Below are 24,180 nucleotides of genomic sequence, written 5' to 3' on the forward strand. Positions count from 1 at the left end.
TCTTCTGTTCTCACCTCTCTGGGATCCCCATTTCTGATTCAGTCATTCTCTAGACATGTTAACCTGACCTTTTCAGATTGCAGTCTGATGGCAGCATATGAATTGACTTCCTATCTCCATGCCAACCCATTGCATGATGAATTTACAATGAAATTGCCATCTTGGCTAATAAAACAATAACAAATCCAACCATTTCATATTGGCATGAATCCTATTTCAGCATGCTTAAACGATTTTTCTAACATATGAGGCACATTTTTTTTGGGGGGGACTTTGAGGTCAACTGCACAATTTTTTTACTTACTTTGCTGAAATGTATTAACTCCACATTAAATCGTAAAAGTATACCTTCTCAAAGGGGAGAAGGAAGAGAAGAAATGGAATAAGCCCCTCTTTCCTTAAAACATTGAACGAACAAGTGAGAGCCGGCTAGGAAATGGTGCAGAGGGACACTGTTGCTCAGCTGGTAACTAAGTCTGTTGTGATGACGTCATCCTTAACACATACCAGTCATTAGGCTTCAGGCCACAGCATACTGAGGTTAACTCTGTTAAGTCTGAATTTGATCTCAGCTTGATGTTATATGTCTAATATCGCCTATATGAGTTCATGCTTGTGCCACACCACCATATTTATTAGAAAGCTCAGTTAAAATCATTGAAATATTTATACAGTGCAGTGGTTCTCAACCTTCCTAATGCTGTGACTCTATAATACACTTTCTCATGTTCTGATAATCCCCACCCATAAAATTACTTCTGTGATTGTATGTATGTGTACATATGTATGTATACTTCATAACTATAATCTTACAACTGTTATGAATTATAATGTAAATATCTCTGTTTTCCAATGGTCTTTGGAGACACATTGCATAGGTCACTCCATCCCCAAAGGGATCAAACCACACAGGTTGAGAATGACTGCTCTAGTTTGATGAAATTTCTATTTCTTTAGTAGAAAAAAGTCATTTCCATATCTGTACCTACTTAGAATCATTTGGTTACTCAACAAATAATTATGAGCATCTGCTTTGATACTTAGATTGCTTAATGTTGTGGGGAAACAATAAAAAATTATAGCAAAATATTACAATTATGTGTTATGGGGTGTCCAGCAGAGAACAACTCTTGGACATTGATTTAGGCCAAAAAAAAAAAAAGTGTTCAGGATCTAAATGTACGATGGAGCCTTTCTTTGGTGAACTGTTGAGCACAAGAAACATGTTTTGGGTTGGCATGCTTCAGTTAATAAGAACAGTTAGCCAGAAGTGAAACTATAGGGACCAAAAAGCAAGATTAGTACACTTATGGTGTTTCATGAAACTATGGACTTTGGTGATTATGTGATTGCTTCCACTTTGGCAAGTGCTGCTTTCAAAGTACTGAGGTTTCTGTCCTGAGTGCTACTTCTCAAAAATGTTGTTTGCTCCACTGGTTTTATCATTTAAAAAGGAAAGCAAACAACTTTTCTGAAAGCCTGGCACATTGTGCAGTGCCCAAGGAAGATGTTTTATGCCCCAGAAAGCCAGTCTGACCCATGCAAGAGATAATTCTCTCTCATGGTTTATCTTCTTGAAAATGGCAATTATAAATTGTGCTTTTACCACAAATGCCATCATACACACATGATGAATTGGGTTATTGTCACCAAATACCTCATATATTCATGTCAGGAGACATATTTTCCAACATTTCATGTGACCCTTTGGCTATATGAGAAAGTAGACAATTGTAACAATATTACTCTTTACACGTTTACCTATTCTATTACAGTCTTTCAAAAGAAGGATTGACCTTTTCCTATTTAAGGTCTATTTCTATGTATCCTAGGATTTACCTTTCTTCTATAATATGTTATCATTACTCAAGTACTTTCCACTGTTACAAGATTCCTGGGAAACACAAATTTTGGGTCATTATAATTAAACCACAAAACCAAAGAATATAATTTGATGACTCTAAATGTTGTATACCAGCTTTCTGTACAGTTATTTTGGCCAGCAGAAAGGACAGTATTATTAGCCATGAGACATCCAAATTTTGTATCTGTTCCCAAATTTTTTTTGGCAGGGCTTTTAAGGTATGTGTGAATTTTAGATATTAACTTTTCTTCTGGGATCTCATTTTTCAGTTCAAAATTTTAGTTGACTAAATCTTTTTCTGAATATTCATTCATCAAACTAGTTATTTTTTTAAAACATAAATAAATTTGGGGTTTTCTTCAACCAAATGTCCTGTGACATGACTGACTCATACCTATGGTCTTCAAGATGTTAGAACAGATCTAGTGACTTAACAAGAAAAGATCTTCACCAATCCTACATCAGATAGAGGGCTAATATCCAATATATATAAAGAACTCAAGAAGTTAGACTCCCGAAAACCGAACAACCCTATTTAAAAATGGGGTACAGAGTTAAACGAAGAATTCTCACCTGAAGAACTTCGGATGGCAGAGAAGCATCTTAAAAAATGCTCAACTTCATTAGTCATTAGGGAAATGCAAATCAAAACAACCCTGAGATTTCATCTTACACCAGTCAGAATGGCTAAGATTAAAAATTCAGGAGACAGCAGGTGTTGGAGAGGGTGTGGAGAAAGAGGAACACTCCTCCACTGCTGGTGGGGTTGCAAATTGGTACAACCACTCTGGAAATCAGTCTGGTGGTTCCTCCAAAAACTGGGCACCTCACTTCCAGAAGATCCTGCCATACCACTCCTGGGCATATACCCAGAGGATTCCCCACCATGTAATAAGGATACATGCTCTACTATGTTCATAGCAGCTCTATTTATAATTGCCAGATGCTGGAAAGAACCTAGGTATCCCTCAACAGAAGAGTGGATGCAAAAAATGTGGTATATCTACACAATGGAGTACTATTCAGCCATTAGAAACAATGAATTCATGAAATTCTTAGACAAATGGATGGAGCTAGAGAACATCATACTAAGTCAGGTAACCCAGACTCAAAAGGTGAATCATGGTATGCACTCACTGATAAGTGGATATTAACCTAGAAAACTGGAATACCCAAAACATAATCCACACATCAAATGAGGTACAAGAAGAAAGGAGGAGTGGCCCCTTGTTCTGGAAAGACTCAGTGAAGCAGTATTCAGCAAAACCAGAATGGGGAAGTAGAAAGGGGTGGGTGGGAGGACAGGGGAAGAGAAAGGGGCTTACGGGACTTTCGGGGAGTGGGGGGCTAGAAAAGGGGAAATCATTTGAAATGTAAATAAATTATATCGAATAAAAAATTAAAAAAAAAAAGAATTTCAGGGCTCTGGAAAAAAACAAAACAAAAAACAACAACAACAACAAAAAAACCCAAAAGAACAAGAGTGTCAGGTATTTATGTATCATATCCCTAGCACTACACCACACACACACACAAACACACACACAAACACACACACAAAGACACACACATACAGACACACACATATACACACACACACTCACCACAAAAAGCTCTCAGTAGATGTAATAAGCAAATTCTAAGCTAATAGTTTAGGAAGACTTAGAAATATAATCCTAATACACGTTCATATCTTCCTCAAATAAATCTGGCCATCAACAATGAATGGTGATGGGGAGCAATGTATATTATAAAACAAATGTTTTGTGGAAAGAACCCTGTTGCTTCTTTTACGAATGAATTTCTCTACTCTCCCGAAATGAATGTTACTAACAATGATCACATTTTCTCTGACACTAGAATATTTATCTTCATAATTAGCTATTTAGAAATTAGTATCCATTAGACATAAAAAGGAGCAAGTGAATTATTATTCTTGTTTCTGTGGCCACGGTTACAGATAGCCCACTGAAAGAAACACATTACTGAAGAAAAAAATCATTTTATTTCTTTCTACCAATACACATTTAATAACTCATCTTTGGAAGTATAAAGCAAACAGAAAAGCTTAGGAAATATGTCTTTTCAAATGTTGTTAAAAGTCAATTTGTCTGGTAATTACATTGTGTGCTAGTTCTTATCCTAGTAATTGCATACTTAAGATTTAAGATGCTATGCCATGCTACGTTTTAATTCCATGCATCTCTTCTTCTTTTGCTTTTGCCCAGACTCCCATATCTTCTGGCATCTGTGTAGATTATAAAATTGCTAATGCCAGATGGTACTAAGATCATTAAATTCAAGCCAATTCCATGTTTGTGTCGATTATTAAACAAAATGATCAGATTTATATTTTTTTGTTTCTAGATATATTTCTAAGAGAATAAAAACTTTGGGTTTTAGGAACACAGAATATATGTGCACACACATATATACATGATTATATATTATTTTATACTATGAATACATTAAAATTATTTTCTTTTTAGATTCTTAATTATATTTATGTAAATAAAAATAATAACTTATCAATTTAACCAAAATTAACATTACGAAATCTTACTCTGTGTCATATAATTTATTAATAAAACAAAATATGATATTATTCCTTGACGTAAAATCAAATCCTGAAAGTTTTGCTCCTTGTGAGAGGGGGTAAATATGTGAGGCCATCTGTCACCCACAAAAACTTACAAATGCATGGATCACCTTTCCTTGTAAAGGATCCAGAACTTCTTGCACAATAGCTCCTATAAAAGAAGCTGTATTATCCTCATATGTAGATAAACTGTGGCCTTTACTCACTAAATCTCAGTACTGAGCAATAGATGGCCAAAAAAGAACTCCCAAAATGTGTCTTCTTGCTAAAAGATAAAAGGCTATAATGTATTACTCTCAAGTTATTGTAGACAACTATTGAAATTACTCATTTTTGATTCTATGTGGCTACAGAACTATTAGGTGGAGGAAGAATGAAAATGAAGAAAAGGAACCTTCTGGAGGAGTCGGAGAGTGAGCAGAACTCCTCTAGAGTCACTTTATAGAAAATTTCAAAGAAGAAGATAAGGAAGAGGAGGAGGAGGAATGTAGAGAAAAGGGAAGGAATTAATTGCTTTAATTCAGGTCAGTAGACTTAGTAGTGATGCTAATATGCAGAAAGCACTATATCTTCATTAAGTGACCTCGCGAATGCTAGACACTTGTATCATGAGGGCAACTTGGCTTTTATCTTTACAATATATCTTCCATCATTAACAAAAATGAATTAAAATATAATTAATATATCAGTGTAAGAGTTGCAAGTGCAAAACTCAGAGAAGAAATTACTAGGAATCTTCTCAACATCTCAACATGGAAGAAATACACAAAGCACATGAAAAGAAAAAAGAAAAAAATCAGAAGAAGCTGTGAGAGTGAGCTGACCAGGGCATCTATCCCTCTAGAGGTCACCTGGGCTCATAAGGCTGATCTGATTCGTCAGGCAAGACTGCCTAACTGCTTCATTACCCCATGTATGTCTTTTCCAAAGGTATAATTTTGTGCAATATGTAAAGGGTGACAATTCTTGATCAGAGGTATAGAAGTAGCTGTGTTTCCCTGACAGAACCTCCTAGTAAACACAGGAAACAAAAGCAAAGTCAGACAAATGAAAACTACATCAAACTAAAATGCATCTTCACAGCAAAATAAGCTATCAATAGAGTGAAAGGCAGAAAGTGGGCTAGAATAGTATATTTTAAAGCTGTGCACCTGAAAACAAATTAGGACCCAAATGTATAAGGGAATATTAACAGCAAAATCACAAAGTCCCTAATTAAAATATACAATTCGTGGATAACATTTGTTTTATAAAAGGTAAAATGATTAATATTAAAAAGTACTAAATAAGTTCAACTGGAAGAGAAATACAATGTTCCTCATAAATCCAACCCTTCTGAGCAGTTAGAAAAACAAAGAAGAATGGGAAAGTAGACAAGAATCAACTAGGGAGCAAGGCAAACCAACACAAAAGCTTAGTCACACTGTCTGTGGGGTTACAGTTATATTCTTTCTAATCATCACGCTTCCTTTCCCATGCCTGCTTTAGCAAGACATCCCCTCACCTGTGTCTGCTTCAGCAAAACATACTTTCACGTGACTGCTTCAGCCAAACATCATATGACAGAACTGAATCTCCAAAGAAACCACTTCACACAATATCGTACCGCCAATATCGTACCGCCTCACCTCCATCTATTGCCAAGACTTTTTGCATCTTGTAAAAACAATACCTTATTAAATAATTCTCCATCCTACCTCACAGACCCTAACAACCATTTCCTTTTATATGTGTATTTTGTATATACTTTCTGTATATTATCGTGATAAGTTAAAATAAACGAGACTCAGAAAGACAAATATTACCCGTACTTTCTCCTGAAATGTTGATCATTTAAGACATGAAAGTAGAAAGAAGAACATTTGGTGAAGAAATCAGCAGAAAGAGAGTAGAATCGGGACAAGAGGCTAAAGCAGCGTTGAACATGATCAAACTCTCCATAGAACATTTTGTGATATCCTGGCTGTTTCTTATGTCCTCGACTTGGGTGGATTGGCAGAGCCTCACAGTTTCTTCTGGATCTGGGCACTGCTAAAGACTGGTGCTTGCCGATTATACTGGACTGTCACAACTGATTCATGTTTGATGTTTTGGACTGGATTGCTGATATCTTGACAATAAGGATCGGGATCTCCCCAACAAAGTACTTATAAACAGGTCCACAACCCCCCATTTCCTATTAACTCCCCTTTCCTTTACCTCTGGTTGGTGGACTAGAAGGGAGGTTGAAATGTTAAAAGAAGCCAAATTAAAGTAGGTCCTAAAAATTCTAAAAAAAAAAAAAAGAAAAAAGAAAAAAAAAGAAAAGAAAAGAAAAAGAAAAGAAAGAAAAAGAAAAGAATCAACAAGGAAAGGAGAGAAACAGATGACTGAGGCGGAAAAGTAATTTGAAGTGGCCAGCGACAAGTGTTGACAAACACTCGATGACGCTGGTCACCATGTGTACTATGTACTAGAAATTACTGTATTAGACTTAATAAATAAGGTAGAGAAATTTTGTCAAAAATCAAAATTGCAGCTTTTAGGGTACAACAATCCCACTTGTGAGTATTTATCTAAAAAAATTAAAATTGCAAGTATAAAAAGAAAATTGTACTTCTTGTTGACTATAGTCTTATTCAAAATAGCCAAAAGGCAATCATATAGTTATTCATACATGTATACATATATGAGTACATACACACAGATATAATAGATAGATATAGATATATGTTAGGCAGGGTTTAGATTGAGAGGGAGATATTAGACCTTTTGTTTTATTACAACAAAATATTACAGTCTAGCCGACTATAGTGAGCAGGGATGAATTATTTTTCAGTTCTGGCAATTGTGTAATCTAAGGTCAAGAGGCTTGGCAGGCTGGCATTTCATGGGGAAGTTCATGTTGTGCCAGTAAATGCTAAAAGCCACCAAATAATGACAAGGCAAAGCTAGATGATGATGTGGACAGACAAACCTCCTCCTTCTATAAGGGCATTCATGAGGGGAAAGGTAAGACTTAAGAGGCTTATCTCATAGTGCAATCCAAGCCACAGAGGCAACAGAGGAAACTTAAAATTATACTGTGCATGCACACATAGAATTGTTTATTGAGTAAGATAAAAACAAATTTTGTCATATACTACATCATGAATGAAGCTAGAAGACATACTAGAGAGAAAGAGACATTCACAGAAAAAAAGATAACATTGCTGATGATAGGAATCAGAGATCCAAACTAAGCTAAGAGAAGCAGAAAGTAGAACTGTATTTGCTGGGGACTGAGTAATGGGGAAGTTAGCTCTGAGTACAGAATCCAGTAACTCAACCAATTTAAAAATCGTAAACCCATTATGGTTTCTAGATGTTTACTAGAAACCATACTATTACTATTTATGGTTAATGCAGCAGTTAATACACTTAAAATGTTTATTAGTATATGTTTCAAATTATATATTTTATCATAATTCTCAAAATAAAATATAAAATTAATAAACATTGTATAATTGATTTTTTCTGTGAACTGATCCACAATATTTATAAGTTAAACAACTATCATTGTACAGAAATGTCTTTTTATTTCATATATATTGATATGATATAAATTAAGAAACTCAAATAAGACCCAAAATAAGAGGTTAAGAATCACTAGACAACCCAAATTACTTCCTTTATAACCTGACGACACTGCACTATACTCCAAAGTCTGGATTTATAGACAAGGACAAATTATGTTGTTTCATAGTTTTCTTCTAACATTTTGTTATTTAAAAAAACTTATGAAATATAAATTATGCAATTGGATTTAGTAATACAGTTTTTCAGTTTTCCATTGTGATACTGAAAGCAGGGATTGGGGTAATCTTCATTTCTCTTCTGACTATGCACTGGTCACCTCTAACAAATCAACTCTTGTTTCTGTACTATAAAATCAGTAGCAAAGCACGTTTTAACTTATGCACAATACAGAAACCCTCCATTGCTTTGATAATTTCATAACCATAGCTTGTTAGTCAGTGTTTTCTAAAGGAAATAAACTGTTAAATGGATATATATTAAAGGGGTATTTCAGATTGGTTTATGTGACTAGGTCTGGGTCATACAACATTGGTTCTCTTACTGTAGAGAGTCCGAGAATCAGTTCCTATCTTGCCCTTAATACCTGGAGAATACCTGAGAGCCACTGGCCTTCAATCCACATTGGATATGGAAAGAAACTGGGCTCTGATATTAGTGAAGAAATGCAGCAGCTGCAGCCTTAATGGTCACAGTACTGGTAACAACAGTAAAGTTAGATGAACTCACAAACAGGGTAAATGAACTCAGCAAAAATACTTGAAGACAAGAAGACAGAAAGGAATTTTTCCATAGACTTCCTTTTATATGGGTTGACAACCAAAAGTGCCAATCATATTAACAATATGTATTCTTTCTTAATCAACCCAATCAATCCATCAAAATTTTTCCATAAGCTATTTTAGTAGAGACAATCTCATGTAGGTCTGCCTTAATTGATTACAGTTCTCTTAATTGGTTTCAGATCCCGTTTCTTAATTAATTTTGGACCAAATCTCTTAATGGATTCCATATCTAATCAAGTTTTCAACTGAAATTAAGCATTTCCCATGATAAATAATTTCCGAGTCTCAGAGCTGCTCAGATACAGATGAACACAGAAGCTGGAAGACCTGCCGTCAGTCTGCAGTGGAACATTCCAGTGCTTTCATAACCTGGACAGTAAAAACAAGTGTATTGATTATAAGGTCACATCTAATCTAAGCTACAAAATGAGTACCAAGGCATCATTGGCCACATAATGAGATCTTCCTGAAAACAAAAATGAAAAAAAAAAAGTCATACAGACCATAACTATTCAGGTTAAAACCATAATAAAAAAAAGCCACCCACCATCAGAAACATACACACATATATATTATCTTATGGGTATGTTTCTCATTACATGTCAATATATATTCCCATAATTTCTATAGCACATATTCTCCATTTTAACAATGTAAAAAATATTTACTACTATTTTGAAGTGATGCTGATGTTTTATTTTAAACTGAACTTGTAGCATCATTTTGTTTGTTTGTTTCTTTGTTCAGTTTAGGGAAGCACTCAGCAGTCCATATATGCAGGACATAAACAGATTTTCTTTGTCTGTTTTCACAATGCACATGGCTTGCCCAAATTTAGTCTCAACTGATACAATTACATGTTTCCATGGATTGTCGAGAGTTGGAGTGTGATGAATATATGGCAAGGCATTTCTTTTATTTGAAAAGAGTATAATAAATACTAAAGACACAGTTTCCAATATTAAAGAAGATGCTGAAGGAAGTTTAATTTAGAAACATGCATAAATTATTTATGAACATAGTGAAAACTGTTTCTTATTTCAAGACTTAAAGCATGAGTATCTTTCTGCAACAATGTATCTCTGCGTGTGATCTAAAGCATCCCTGCTCTAGAATAGGCACTCTGACACCTAGGAAAGTCTCCAGATGGTAGAATCCTGGTCATGTTAGATAGTACTCATAATTTTATATAGAATCTCTTCCAGCTGAACGTTATGAACAGACTGTAGATGTTCTTTTATTAGTTTTCATGTTCATTACTTATTAGAACCCTAAATTTTCACATTGCACAAACAGTTTTATTCAACACAAAATAAACAAATTTGAATCGGTAAGGTGATTTATTGCTGAATGAAAGGGGTAGATAAAACTTCTTTTTTAACCTTTCTTGTTTTTGCATTCTAATTTTAATCAATCCTGCATTAAATCAAGCAATTAACAGGATTTATTGATGTCAGGTTCTATTTTATTTATTTATTATTTATGTGTTTATGTGCATGGATGCTTTACCTGCATTTATGTGTTTACACTATGTGTCTGAGAGAGCAAGAAGAGGGTGACGGTTATCCAGGAACTAGAATCACAGATGGTAATACATTGTCCTGTGGGTACTCACTTGAGCCCTGATTGCTACAATGAAAGTCAGTGCTCTTAGAGTTGAACCATATCTCCAGCTCCCTAATTCTTTAATATTATAAAAAAATAGATTTGAAATCTCTAAGGGGGGAATTAAATGACTGATAGATACAAATTTTAATCTCAGAAAATGAATTTGAAATCAATTACTTTGTAGTATTGAGGATCCCAAATATTATAGTGATTCCTTTCTTCATATTGTGGGTAGAAAAGAATATAAAAAGTAAGGAAATCCACTATACTTTGTCTAAGCAAAGCATAATGTACTTCCTGAATTAAAAAAATGAACAATCTAGAATTGTATCTATAGCTACATTAAACATGAGATTCCACTTTATTGCAGATATAAAACGAGAAAATATTGCTTCCAGGCTGTCACTTGTCACATTAGGACTCTAATGACCCTCAGTCCTATGTTGGGTTCATATCCCTTTATCTTCTATGACATAATAAGAATTTAAGTCTAATTTAATACACTCATATTATTTTGAAGCCAAATACTGACTTAATTTATATTGTCCATATAACATCATCATTTAATAAAAATGAATTTAAATTAACCAAACACTAATATTTCTTTTTTTATTGATATATTTTTTATTTACATTTCAAATGATTTCCCCTTTTCTGGGTCCCCACTCCCCGCAAGTCCCATAAGCCCTCTTCCCTCCCCCCCCCGTTCCTCCATCATTAATGATTAATTATGTTGAACATTTCTTAAGGTGTTTCTCAGCTCTCCGAAGTTCTTCATGTGAAAATTCTTTGTTTAGCTCCATATCCCACTTTTTAATGGGGTTATTTGGTTCTCTGGGTTCTACCTTCTTGAGTTCTTTGTATATGTTAGATATTAGCCTTCTGTCGGATTTAGGGTTGGTGAAGATCCTTTCCCAATCTGTTGGTTGACATTTTGTCCTTTTGACAGTGTCCTTTGCCTTACAGAAACTTTGACGTTTATGAGGTCCCATTTGTCAATTCTTGATCTTAGAGCATAAGCTATTGGTGTTCTCTTCAGGAACTTTCCCCCTGTGCCCATGTCCTCCAGGGTCTTCCCCAGTTTCTTTTCGATTAGTTTCAGTGTGCCAGGTTTTATGTGGAGGTCCTTGATCCATTTGGAGTTGAGCTTGGTACAAGGAGATAAGAATGGATCGATGCACATTCTTCTGCATGCTGACCTCCAATTGAACCAGCACCATTTGTTGAAACAACTATCTTTTTTCCACTGGATGCTTTCAGCTCCTTTGTCGGAGATAAAGTGACCATAGGTGTGTTGGTTCATTTCTGGGTCTTCAATCCTATTCCATTGATCCACTTGCCTGACATTGTACCAATACCATGCAGTTTTTATCACTATTGCTCTGTAGTAAAGTTTAAAGTCTGGGATACTGAATCCCCCTGAAGATCTTTTACTATTGAGAATAGTTTTAGCTATCCTGGGTTTTTTGTTATTCCAGATGAATTTAAGAATTGCTCTTTCAAGCTCTATGAAGAACTGGGTTAGGATTTTTATGGGGATACCATTGAATCTGTAGATTGACTTTGGCAAGATGGCCATTTTAACATTTGCCAATCCATAAGCATGGAAGACTTTTCCATTTTCTGAGATCTTCTTCAATTTCCTTCTTCAGAGATCTGAAGTTCTTGTCATATAGGTCTTTCACTTGTTTGGTTAGAGTCACCCCAAGATACTTTATGCTGTTTGTAGCTATTGTGAAGGGAGTCATTTCCCTAATTTCTTTCTCAGTCTGCTTATCCTTTGAATATATAAACGCTACTAATTTGCTTGTGTTGATTTTGTAGCCAGCCTCTTAGGTGAAGTTGTTTATCAGCTGTAGGAGTTCTCTAATAGAGTTTTTAGGGTCCTTAAGTATACTATCATTTCATCTGCAAATAGTGATAGTTTGACTTCTTCCTTTCAAATTTGTATCCCTTTGACTTCCTTATGTTGTCTAATTGCTCTAGCTAGGACTTCAAGAACTATATTGAAAGGTATGGAGAGAGGGGGCAGCCTTGTCTAGTCCCTGATTTTAGTGGGATTGCTTCAAGTTTCTCTCCATTTAGTTTGATGTTGGCTACCAATTTGCTGTATATTGCTTTTACTATGTTTAGATATGGGCCTTGAATTCCTGTCCTTTCCAAGACTTTTAGCATGAAAGTATGCTGAATTTTGTCAAATGCTTTTTCAGCATCTAATGAAATGATCATGTGGTTTTTTTCTTTGAGTTTGTTTATGTAGTGGATTGCATTTATGGATTTCCGTATATTGAACCATCCCTGCATCCCTGGGATGAAGCCTACTTGATCATGGTGGATGATCGTTTTGATGTGTTCTTGGATTCAGTGGGCAAGAATTTTATTTAGTATTTTTGCATCGATATTCATAAGGGAAATTGGCCTGAAATTCTCTTTCTTAGTTGGATCTTTGTGTGGTTTTGGTATCAGTGTAATAGTGGCTTCGAAGGAGTTGGGTAGTGTTCCTTTTGTTTCTATTTGTATGTTGTGCCTTCATTTTCATTAAATTCTAAGAAATCTTTGATTTCTTTCTTTATTTCTTCCTTGACCAAGGTATCATTGAGTAGAGTATTGTTCAGTTTCCATGAGCATGTGGACTTTCTGTTGATTTTACTGTTATTAAAGACCACTTTTACTCCATAGTGATCTGATAGGAGGCATGGGATTATTTCAATCTTCTTATATTTGTTGAGGTCTGTCTTTATGTTCTATTTTGGAGAAGGTACCATGAGGTGCTGAGAAAAAGGTATATTCTTTTGCTTTGGGATGAAAAGTTCTATATATATATCTGTTAACTCCAATTGGTTCAAAGCTTCAGTTAGTTTCATTGTCTCCCTGTTTAGTTTCTGTTTTCCTGATCGGTCCATTGGTGAGAGTGGAGTGTTGAAGTCACCCACAATTATTGTGTTAGGTGCAATGTGTACTTTGAGCTTTAGTAAAGTTTCTTTTATGAATGAGGGCACCCTTGTATTTGGGGCATAGATGTTCAGGATTGAGAGTTCTTCTTGTTGGATTTTTCCTTTGACCAGCAAGTAGTGACCTTCCATGTCTCTTTTGATGACATTAGGTTGAAAGTCAATTTTATCTGAAATTAGAATGGCAACTCCGGCTTGTTTCCTAGGAACATTTGCTTGTAGAATTGTCTTCCAGCCTTTTACTCTAAGGTAGTTTTTTTCTTTGACACTGAGGTGTGTTTCCTGTATGCAGCAAAATGTAGGGTCCTGTTTATGTAACCAGTCTGTTAGTCTATGTCTTTTTATTGGGGAATTGAGTCCATTGATGTTAAGAGATATTAAGGAGTAGAGGTTATTGCTTCCTATCATTTTTGATTTTAATTTTAGACTTGTGTGGCTATCTTCTTTGGGTTTGATGGAAGAAGCTTAATATCCTGCTTTTTTCCAGGGTATAGTTTCCCTCTTTGTAATGCTGTTTCCCCCCTATTATCCTTTGTAGGGCTGGGTTTGTGGAAAGATATTGTATAAATTTGGTTTTGTCATGGAATATCTTGGTTTCTCCATCTATACTAATTGAGAGTTTCGCTGGGTATAGTAGTCTTGGCTGGCATTTGTGTTCTCTTAGAGTCTGCATGAGCTCTGCCCAGGATCTTCTAGCTTTCCATGGTCTCTGGTGAGAAATCTGGTGTAATTCTGATAGGTCTTCCTTTATATGTTACTTGCCTTTTTTCTCTTACTGCCCTAAGTATTCTTTCTTTGTTTAGTACATTTTGGGTTTTGATTATTATGTGATGGGAGGTATTTCTGTTCTGGTCCAGTCTGTTTGGAGTTCTGTAGGCTTCTTGTATATTCATGGGCATCTCTCTCTTTAGGTTAGCGAAGTTGTCTTCCATAATTTTGTTGAAGATATTTGCTGGCCCTTTAAGTTGTAAATATTCACTCTCACCAATGCCTATAATCCTTAGATTTGGCTTTCTCATTGTGTCCTGGATTTCCTGTATGTTTTGGGTTACAAGCTTTTTGCATTTTGCATTTTCTTTAACTGTTGAGTCCATGGTTTCTATGGTATCTTCCGCATCTGAGATTCTTTCTTCTATCTCTTGTATTCTGTTGTTGATATTTGCATCTATAGTTCCTGATTTCTTCCCAAGGTTTTCTATCTCCAAAGTTGTCTCCCTTTGTGCTTTCTTAGTTGTTTCTACTTCTGTTTTTATATCCTGGAAGTTTTTGCTCAGTTCTGTCATTTGTTTGTTTGTGTTTTCCTCTAATTCTTTAAGAGATTTTTGTGTTTCCTCTTTCATGACTTCTGCCTGTTGATCAAAGTTCTCCTGTATTTCTTTAAGTGATTTTTGCGTTTCCTCCTTATTGGCTTTTGTGTTCTCCTGAATTTCTTTCAATGATTTTTGTGTTTCCCTTGAAAGGGCTTCTAATTTTTGATCCATTTTCTCCTGAATTTCTTTAAGTGTGCCCTTCATTTGTTCCTGTACCAGCATCATGACCAGTGATTTTAAATCCAAATCTTGTTTTTCTGGTGTGTTGGGGTATCCAGGACTTGCTATTGTTGGAGAATTGGGTTCAGATGCTGCCATAATGCCTTGGTTTCTGTTAGTAATGTTGCTACCTTTGCCTTTAGCCATCTAGTTCTCACAGGTGTAAGATGGTCTTATTGTCACTGACTGGTGCTTCAACCAACTGTGGATCTTCAAGGTTATCTCTGCAACACTGGATGACTGGGTTTCCTCTGGCACAGATTACTGATATGCTGCCTTCTTCTTTTGTGCTTTTGGAGCCCTTCTCAGTCTTGCCTCAAGCAATGTTATACTTAGGTTGTCAAGGTCAACCAGGTGTTCTCTGTCTGCTCTATTATGGAGTGAAGATGGTGTGGTGGGGGTCACTCCCTCTGTTGATTCTCACATAGGACACAGGTCCTGCGATGGACTGGCTTGCAGATGAACCACCTATGTGCTCATTTCCTGAGTGCAGGCAGACCCCTGGCAGTTTGCACCACCAGAAATCTAAAACTCAGGGTGATACAGTACCTAGTGACCCTTTTCTGTCCTGGCAGGTTGCGAGTATGGCCACAGAGCTTCTCTCCTTCTGCAGCTCTCTGGGCAGGACACAGGCCCTGCGCCCAGCGGGCTGGCAGACAAACCACCTATGTGCTCAGTTCCTGAGTGCAGACAGACTCCTGGAGGTTTGCACCACCAGAGATCTAAAGCTCAGGGTGATACAGTACCTAGTGATCTTTTTCTGTCCTGGCAGGCAGCAAATATCTAATATTTCTTTTTAAAGCTGGGTGACAATGAAAAGATAAAAGAGTAACTCATTTTTGGTTTTATGCCCATGATATCCATGCTACGTGGTAGGTGAATTATAAATGACAGGGCACAAGGCATTTATTTAATATTCTTATATTTTAATATTTTTTAGCAAGATTCAGTGACAATGTCTATAATCCCAGTTTTTGGGACAAAGGTTGGTAAAAAATACTAAGTACATGTGCAACCTGGCCTAATAAAGCATGTCTAGCTTTTCTCCTCCCTGCTTCAGAGTCAGCTGCATCTTTGTGCACTGCCATCCTCGTCCTGTAGACTAAGTGGTGAAGGTCGTTGTGAATGGATTGGGCCATATTGGATGCCTGGTTACCAAGGTTACCTTTTGCTCTGCACTTGGTAAATTGGAGATTGTTGCCATCAATGATTAGTTCATGGACTTCAACTACATGGTCTACATGTTCCAGTATGACTGCACCCATGGCAAATTCAAGGGCACAGTCAAGGCTGAGAATGGGAAGCTTGTTATCAACGGGTAATCCATCACCATCTTCCAGGAGCGAGATCCCACTAACATCAAATGGGGTAATGCTGGTGCTGAGTATGTTGTGAAGTCTACTGGCATTTTTCACCACCATGGAGAAGGCCCATTATTGCTGGAACAGAAGCTGAGGGATGGATGAGGAAGGGGCAAAAAGAAGAAGGGCCAAGATAATATTTCAAAGATCAAGGCCAAACACTTCAATGGCACCAGATCTTTTAACAGTTTGGGCAAACCCTTCCCCCCAGACTCAGAGCTGAGTTCTGGTGGAAGTTCTCTAGCTTCTCTTGGAGGTCCTTGTCTTGACTGCTCAGGCAGCTGGGTGGGTCACCTGCTTAATTCAGGAATTCCTGGACCTGGAGGAACAATGAACTTAACCTTCATTGAGCTTCTCCACCCTAGGATAAAAATTCCTGCTTTAACCTACTTCCCTATTATGTCCAAAAGGCAGATTCCTGCCCGAAGCCAGGGATTGTCCTTGACCAATGTCAAACTCCAACCAAGTGCATGACTGCCCCACTATGGTTCTGTACAGCCCATGGCTACTTAAAGGGTGGGGCCAAAAGGGTCATCATCTCTGCCCCTTCTGCTGATACCCTGGTATTTGTGATGGGTGTGAACCACGAGAAATATGACAACTCACTCAAGATTGTCAGCAATGCATCAGGCACCACCAACTGCTTAACCCCACCTGGTCATCTATGACAAGTTTAGCATTGTAGAAGGGCTCATGACCACAGTCCATGCCATCACTGACACTCAGAAGACTGTGTATGGACCCTCTGGAAAGCTGTGGTGTTATGGCCATGGGGCTGCCCAGAACATCATCTGTGTATCCACTAGTGCTGTCAAGGCTGTGGGCAAGGTCATTCCAGTGCTGACAGGAAGCTCACTGGCATGGTCTTCCGAGTTCCTACCTATACTTTGGATCAGACATGCCACCTGGAGAAATCCGCCAAATGTAATAACATCAAGAAGGTGGTAAAGCAGGCATCTGAGGGCCCACTAAAGGGCATCCAGAGCTACACTAAGGACCAGGTTGTCTCTTGTGACTTCAACAGGAACTCCCACTCTTCTACCTTTGACGCTGGTCTGCCATTGCTCTAAATGACAACTTTATAAAGCTCATTTCCAGGTATAGCAATAAATACAGCTACAGCAACAGGGAGGTGGACCTCATGGCCTCCATGGCCTCCAACGAGTAAGAAGCCCTGGACCACCCACCCCAGCAAGGACACTGAAAGCAAGAGAGAGGCCCTCAGTTGCTGAGGAGTCCCTGCCCAACTTGGCTCCCAACACTGAGCGTCTCCCTCACAGTTTCAATCCCAAATGGCCATAATAACAGGAGGGGTCTAGGAAGCCCTCTTTACTCTCTTGTATACCATGAATAAAGTTTGCTACATATCCTCCCCCAAAATAAACATGTCTAAATTAAGAGAAAAAGTCAGTTATTAGAAACAGTTGTTTCGCTGGGCAGTGGTGGTACAAGCCTTTAGTCCCAACACTTTGGAGGCAGAGGCAGGTGGATTTCTGAGTTCAAAGCTGGCCTAGTTTACAGAGTGAGTTCCAGGACAGCCAGAGCTATACAGATAAACCCTGTCTTGAAACACACACACACACACACACACACACACACACACAAGAAATTGTTGTTTCAGGATGACAGAAGATATGAGACATAATTAGCCAGAGACAAGTATATTGTTAATGGAAACACAAGGAACATGAACATCAGTTCTCTCTTTTTTTACAGCTAGCCAAACCTTTCTGAATGATGATTAACTTTAGACTGTTTCTTTTTATTCTGTGCATCTGACTTCCCTTTTATTACAGGTTTTATTCGCATACCATCCAATTCTAAAATTTTTGTTTCTTTGAAATTTCAATTAATATCAGCTAACTCTTTCCCAGGCCACTTGAACACTGTGAATCGCTTCCCTTCTATATATCAATCAATGTCCTCCTGTTTCTCTCTCTCTCTCTCTCTCTCTCCTCTCTCTCTCTCTCTCTCTCTCTCTCTCTCTCTCTCTCTCTCTCTCTCTCTCTCTCATAACATAAAATAAAGTCTTCCTTGCCTGTTCAAGTTTGTCACCTACAATTTTAATTTGATGTCCTCAAATCCACTGGGGCAGAGAGGACAGGCCCAGATGAATGCAGACCTAATCTCGGACTTATGTCACCTCTAAGAGAACATCAGCACTGACAGTGCCATACCACAAAAGACCAGCTAGTAAATCTGTACAAGCTTTCCTCAAGAGTGAAAATGAAATAACTTCCTTTATCATCTTCATAGCAGACAAGTTTGCTCCCAAAACAAAAGGCAAATGTTCTTCAAGGATTATTATTATTCCAACACATATCATGTTGGTAGTTCTGTGCATGAAATAAAATTTGTACACTCTACATAAGTCACCAATGTTGATTCATTTGTTATATGACAACCTTTATATTGTGCTTTTTCTGTTTTTAAATGAAATGTCAAATAGTTTTATTCAACCCTAAATCAATTTTTAACTCAATTCAATACTCCTTGATTATTAAGTATGCATCAAATATTATGAACAATGGTCATATGATAAATAGCTCATGCACAATAAGTTCATTTTTTTGTACTAAGAATTACTGTATCCTATGAGTCTCCAGAATTACTGTATCCCATGAGTCTCCCTGAGTATACATGACTACAGAAGAGAATTTCAATTGAAGAGGCTCGGTTTCCCATAAGATTTAGGGAAAAAACATATTTAAAGGAAAAAGAAAGATTAAAAATTGAAGTCAAAGTCAACTAGGCAAATGGCTCAGTAGGAGTTTACTACAAGTCTACCAATGCGTTTGGAACCCCAACACACACATAAAATGCCAAGAAATGAAGAGGTGCATATTGAAGATTCCTGAGCACAGAAATGAACATGCATGGACAAGAGGCTGGTGTAATATATATAAAATCCTTTGAGTATATACTCAAGAGTGGTATAGGTGGATCCTGTGGTAGATTTAGTCTGATCTTGCCGAAGAACTGCCAAATTATTTTCAGATCCATGATTTTGGAAAAAGCTATCATTATTAGTAAAGGGTGGTGTGGGTTGCTTTTAATTTTAGCTTCTTAATTTGTTATTATTTAGTATATTACTTATCAGCAGTCATTGCTTTTAAGTTTGCTACACAGTATTTTTTAATATAAAAATAAATCAAGGTATAACAAGATAATGATATGGCCCACTTCTTCAGGAAGAATAGAAAAGAAACAGAGACTTATTTTAAGGCATACTGTAAAATCATTCATTAAGATTTTTTTTGAATAGAAAAGTCTCTCTTGCAGTTCTTACCTCCTAAGCCATGGAAGGAAGTCCTAGCATTTGTAGACAAGGGGTATTATTTGAAGGAAATGCATAGGGTTAAAGAAAGATTGAGCATATTTTCCTGAAAGATGTGGACAGGGGTTAAATGTGAGAGGATATTCATGTGATAAAGACATGGAGTTTGGAGGTCACTGCAATCAAGGCCTCTGTTGTTAGTCAACTGCTTTGTAAAATTCAAGAATGTATGAATCCTCTGCTGTCCTGGAATGACTCATGGCCTTGTATGTTTGAGTGCTGCTAAGATATTAGAAATATGCCTTGGTGTATTTTTGTCAGGGAGTTTGGAAATATAAATGAACTAAGAGACTTTTGTTTACTGAGGAAGTGAAAGAAAAAAATAAAATTTGATTCTAATCAGAGATCCATCCTTGCTAAGGTGATGGCAGAGAGGCTAATGGTTGAAATGTCTTTTCATCATTTGAAAATGTAAAAACTCTCCAACAGTGTTGTAATACGTGAGTAGAGTGAGTCAGTTCTGCTCTTTTTAAGAAACACAGAGTGGGATAGTAAAATACAGATATAAAACTCATTTAAGAAGACTAAATTATATTCAGCCATTAGAAACAATGAATTCATGAAATTCTTAGGCAAATGGATGGAGCTGGAGAACATCATACTAAGTGAGGTAACCCAGTCTCAAAAGATCAATCATGGTATGCACCCACTAATAAGTGGATATTAGCCTGGAAAACTAGAATACCCAAAACATAGTCCACACATCAAATGAGGTACAAGAAGAATGGAGGAGTGGCCCCGGGTTCTGGAAAGACTCAGTGTAGCAGTATAAGGCAAAACTAGAACAGGGAAGTGGGAAGGGGTGGGTGGGAGAACAGGGGGAGGGAAGGGGGCTTATGTGACTTTCGGGGAGTGGGGGACCAGAAAAGGGGAAATCATTTGAAATGTAAATAAAAAATATATCAAATAAAAAAAGACTAAATTATGGGCCCCACTACACATATCAGGTAACTCACTACCCCCAGTAACCCCAACTCCAAGGAATCCAGCAAGTTCTTCTGGAATCTGCAAGTCTACAGGTGCTTGAATTCACAATGTGCACACACCCCCACACAGATATGACCTAGCAGCACTGTGATTGGGTAAAAAAAAAAAAAAAAAAAAAAAAAAAAAAAAAAAAAAAAAAACTTCCATTCAATGGCTTTTTAGAGACATCTCTGATCCAAGATACAGCAGATTTGATATTCTTCTGCTTGTTTTGTTTGAATTAATCAGACATTTTGATATGTGAATGTGCCAGAGTTATCATAATAAGATTTTTCTTTCTATTGCAATTGCATAGAATGCTGCTGGTTATTCTTAAGGTTTTGCAATAGAAATTTAATAATGTATAATTGAAACAATCTCTGGAGAACTGTAGTTTTCTATTTATATTTCTGGGTTCAGCCTCCCCCTCCACCGTTCAATAAGCCAGATGCCAGGAAATTAATTATATGGCTTACTTGATTCAATATTTTCTTCTTATTGCATTCTTTTCTCTTCATTTCAGCTGTATTAGAAGAATATTTATGCGTATATGTGTATTTGGAAGATGACTACATGCTTAAATCTTTATATTTTCTGGGTAACCTCTTCAGTGACTTTCACATACTGTTTGGATATTTCAAATTCTAGAAACTAAAACAAGATCAGTAATTTTTCCAATATTTTAATGTCTTAAATAGTTCATAAATTATTTTAAGACCTCAAGGATATAGAACAGGATTTTATTATTTTCTTTAAGGTAGGTAAAGTGATGTTGGGAGTGTAATTTTAAAGCAACCCTTTGAAATTAAAGACACAAATCCTAGCATCTGGTGTTATATTCATAAGCCAACTTTTTCTCAATTTTAAAACTGATCCTGCCGAAGAATGCTGTATTGCAAAAGAACATGTCCTTACAGTCAGTGTATTGCCCTGAGATCCCAAACAAACCTGGGCCATTGTGAATCAACTGAGGATCTGTCAGGTTTGCATTGCACTGACTTTGGCAGAAGCAATGTTAAGGAAGAGATAGATTTTAGCTCTTGCTTTTACAATCTAGGAACAAGTATTCAACGCATGAGTCAATGTAAGACATGCTATATTTGAACCATAATAGCTAAATAAAAACATCATAATGCAAAATCAGCTAAGCTGATTCTCTCAACTAAGCAGAGATTTGATGCCTTCATTGATTTCCTATAAGATCTGATTTCAGGTGACTTTATATTAATCTTATATGTGCCTATTCCTTTTGAACATCTCAATCTGGGAAGGAAAGAAAACCAATCAAATATTACTTCATGAATATTAATTACTGATTATTATTTATTGAATAATATTTATTCCCGCTGAGATGCATTGGTTCTCCATTATTGCCTGTTGATATCAACACTCTTCATCATGCCTCGAGGCAAGTTCCAGAGCTGTAATGCACAGCAACTCTATTATTACATTCGCTATACTAAAGTGTTTACAATTTAGATCTATACACTGATCTACACAGCACTGATTATACAGCAAGTTATCTGCTTCATTTCTCATGTCAATAAGTGATGGTACTAGCATATATGCAAATGCTTGTACATACACGTGTATATACTTGTGAACACACATATAAAAGTACACACAGTAAGGAAGAGGAGGACCCATGCACGTGTTAAAAAAGGGACAAAATAATAAAATAAAAATACTTGGAAAATGTATAGATCTAAATTGTAAACACTTTAACATTTTTTGAACTTTTTATTTTTTGTTTAGGCATTATGGTGTTTTTCTAAGCAAGGAAAATTTACTTTCTTCAATAAACAAAAAGAATAGGTATAGCGAATGTAATAATAGAGTTGCTGTGCATTACAGCTCTGGAACTTACCTCAAGGCATGATGAAGAGTGTTGATATCAACAGGCAATAATGGGGAACCAATGACAATGTTTGCAGAGAGCTGGAGATACTTATTTTATTTTTGTTATAAACTATGTAAGTACATGCAAGTCTCCATTTAAAAAATGAACAATAAAACTAATTCTATAACAGTAAAAATATTTAGTCTTTAGTCCTATATTTACCTACTAAATAATATTTATTTTTTGACAAATGATGTGTCCACTTTACTAATGTTATTTGTGAATATTTTGAATTAACAAATATTCTGACTTAAATTTACATATGTTTAGTCCATAACAAATATGACTGAATAATTTATATGGACTTAAAAAGAATTATAACACTTAAATTACAAGAGTTAATACATATGTATGATGAAAGATAAATTCATGAAAATGCTTCAATAGCCATAAACATAACAATACCTTTAGAAAATTCAAATTTTAAGTTTGATATAAAGTAAGAGGCATAACAATGGAAAACTTGAATAATGTAGGCAAATATCAAGGTCAAAGATTCCACAATTTTTTGCTTGTTTTAATAAGCCACAAATTTATTTTGTTAGCATTTGAAAAAGCACAATTCCTGAAAAAAAATTAAATATAGAAACATAAACTTGACATGAGCAAATAATAGCTCATTTTAAATAGAGCAATAATTATCATTATTTTTATTTGTTGATGTACATGTGTGTGAACGTGAGAATATTTACTTAAGATAATCATCATTTAATTTTTTCATATTGATCTTTCTTATATATCTTTTGAAAACATAGTCTCATATTAATTAATTTGAAATTGAAGTAATCTACAGTGAACACTAAACACTAACTAGACATCCTTATTTTATTAAAACATTAAGACAGTATTATATTTATTTTGTGTACATATGTGAGTGTTGGCATAGGATTATGCATGCCTTGGATTCTATATGCAACAATATTTTTCCATAACCATAGGTCATACCAAATACTGAAGTAATAAAAGATTTATGTATATAGCGTCGAGGTAGGAAGAACTTAAAATGTATAAAGTCTTGTCCTGATTTTTTTTTGTCAGTTTGATACAAACTAGAACTAATTTGGAAGAGGAAACTCAGGTGAGATGATGCCTGTAGGAAAGTCTGTAGCTTTCCTACAGGAAAGCAACTTGCTTGAGATATGCTTGAATAATGTTTGATTTGAGAGACCCTGGTCTACTGTGGATTATGCTTCTCCTGGACACATGGTTCTGGGCTATATAAGAAGGGAAGCTGAGCAAGTCGGGAGGAGCAAATAGAAAGCAGTAAGTAAGTCTTTGCATAAACTTTTGTTTCAATACATGTCTCAAGGTTCCTGCCAGATCTCCTGTCCTGATCTCCATCAATAGTAGATTACATATAACCTTTTATAAATTGGTTTTGTCAATGTTTTCCCACAGCAGTAGAGAATCATCTAAATTTGTTCTATAAAAACCTCTTTAAATTAAACTCTACAGAAGCCAAACTCATTATAGTATCATAACAATACAATTTAGAAAATGAAAAGATGTTTTAAGGAAAAAATGAAGAGAGATAAAATTATGAAGGGATAGTATGTGTGAAAATAATCCTGACTCATTTAGAAATTTTGTTTGCCTTTACAGCAAAGCCAGAATGTCATGACAAAGAGACGTATTAAACCATGTGTCCTCTGAGTCACTGTAGGACCCTGTTAGCTCAGGACACTACGTTTTTACGAATTACATTATTAATTCATCATTTACTAT

General features: G+C 36.0%; 1 pseudogene; it reads left to right on the forward strand.

Annotated features, from left to right (window-relative positions):
• Positions 1–17,322, forward strand: part of LOC127691987 (glyceraldehyde-3-phosphate dehydrogenase-like) — a 71,974-nt pseudogene extending 54,652 nt beyond the window's left edge.
• Positions 17,323–24,180: the final 6,858 nt, after the last annotated feature.

Source organism: Apodemus sylvaticus, chromosome 9 (genome assembly GCF_947179515.1).
Source record: "Apodemus sylvaticus chromosome 9, mApoSyl1.1, whole genome shotgun sequence".
NCBI classification, from domain to species: Eukaryota; Metazoa; Chordata; class Mammalia; order Rodentia; family Muridae; genus Apodemus; species Apodemus sylvaticus.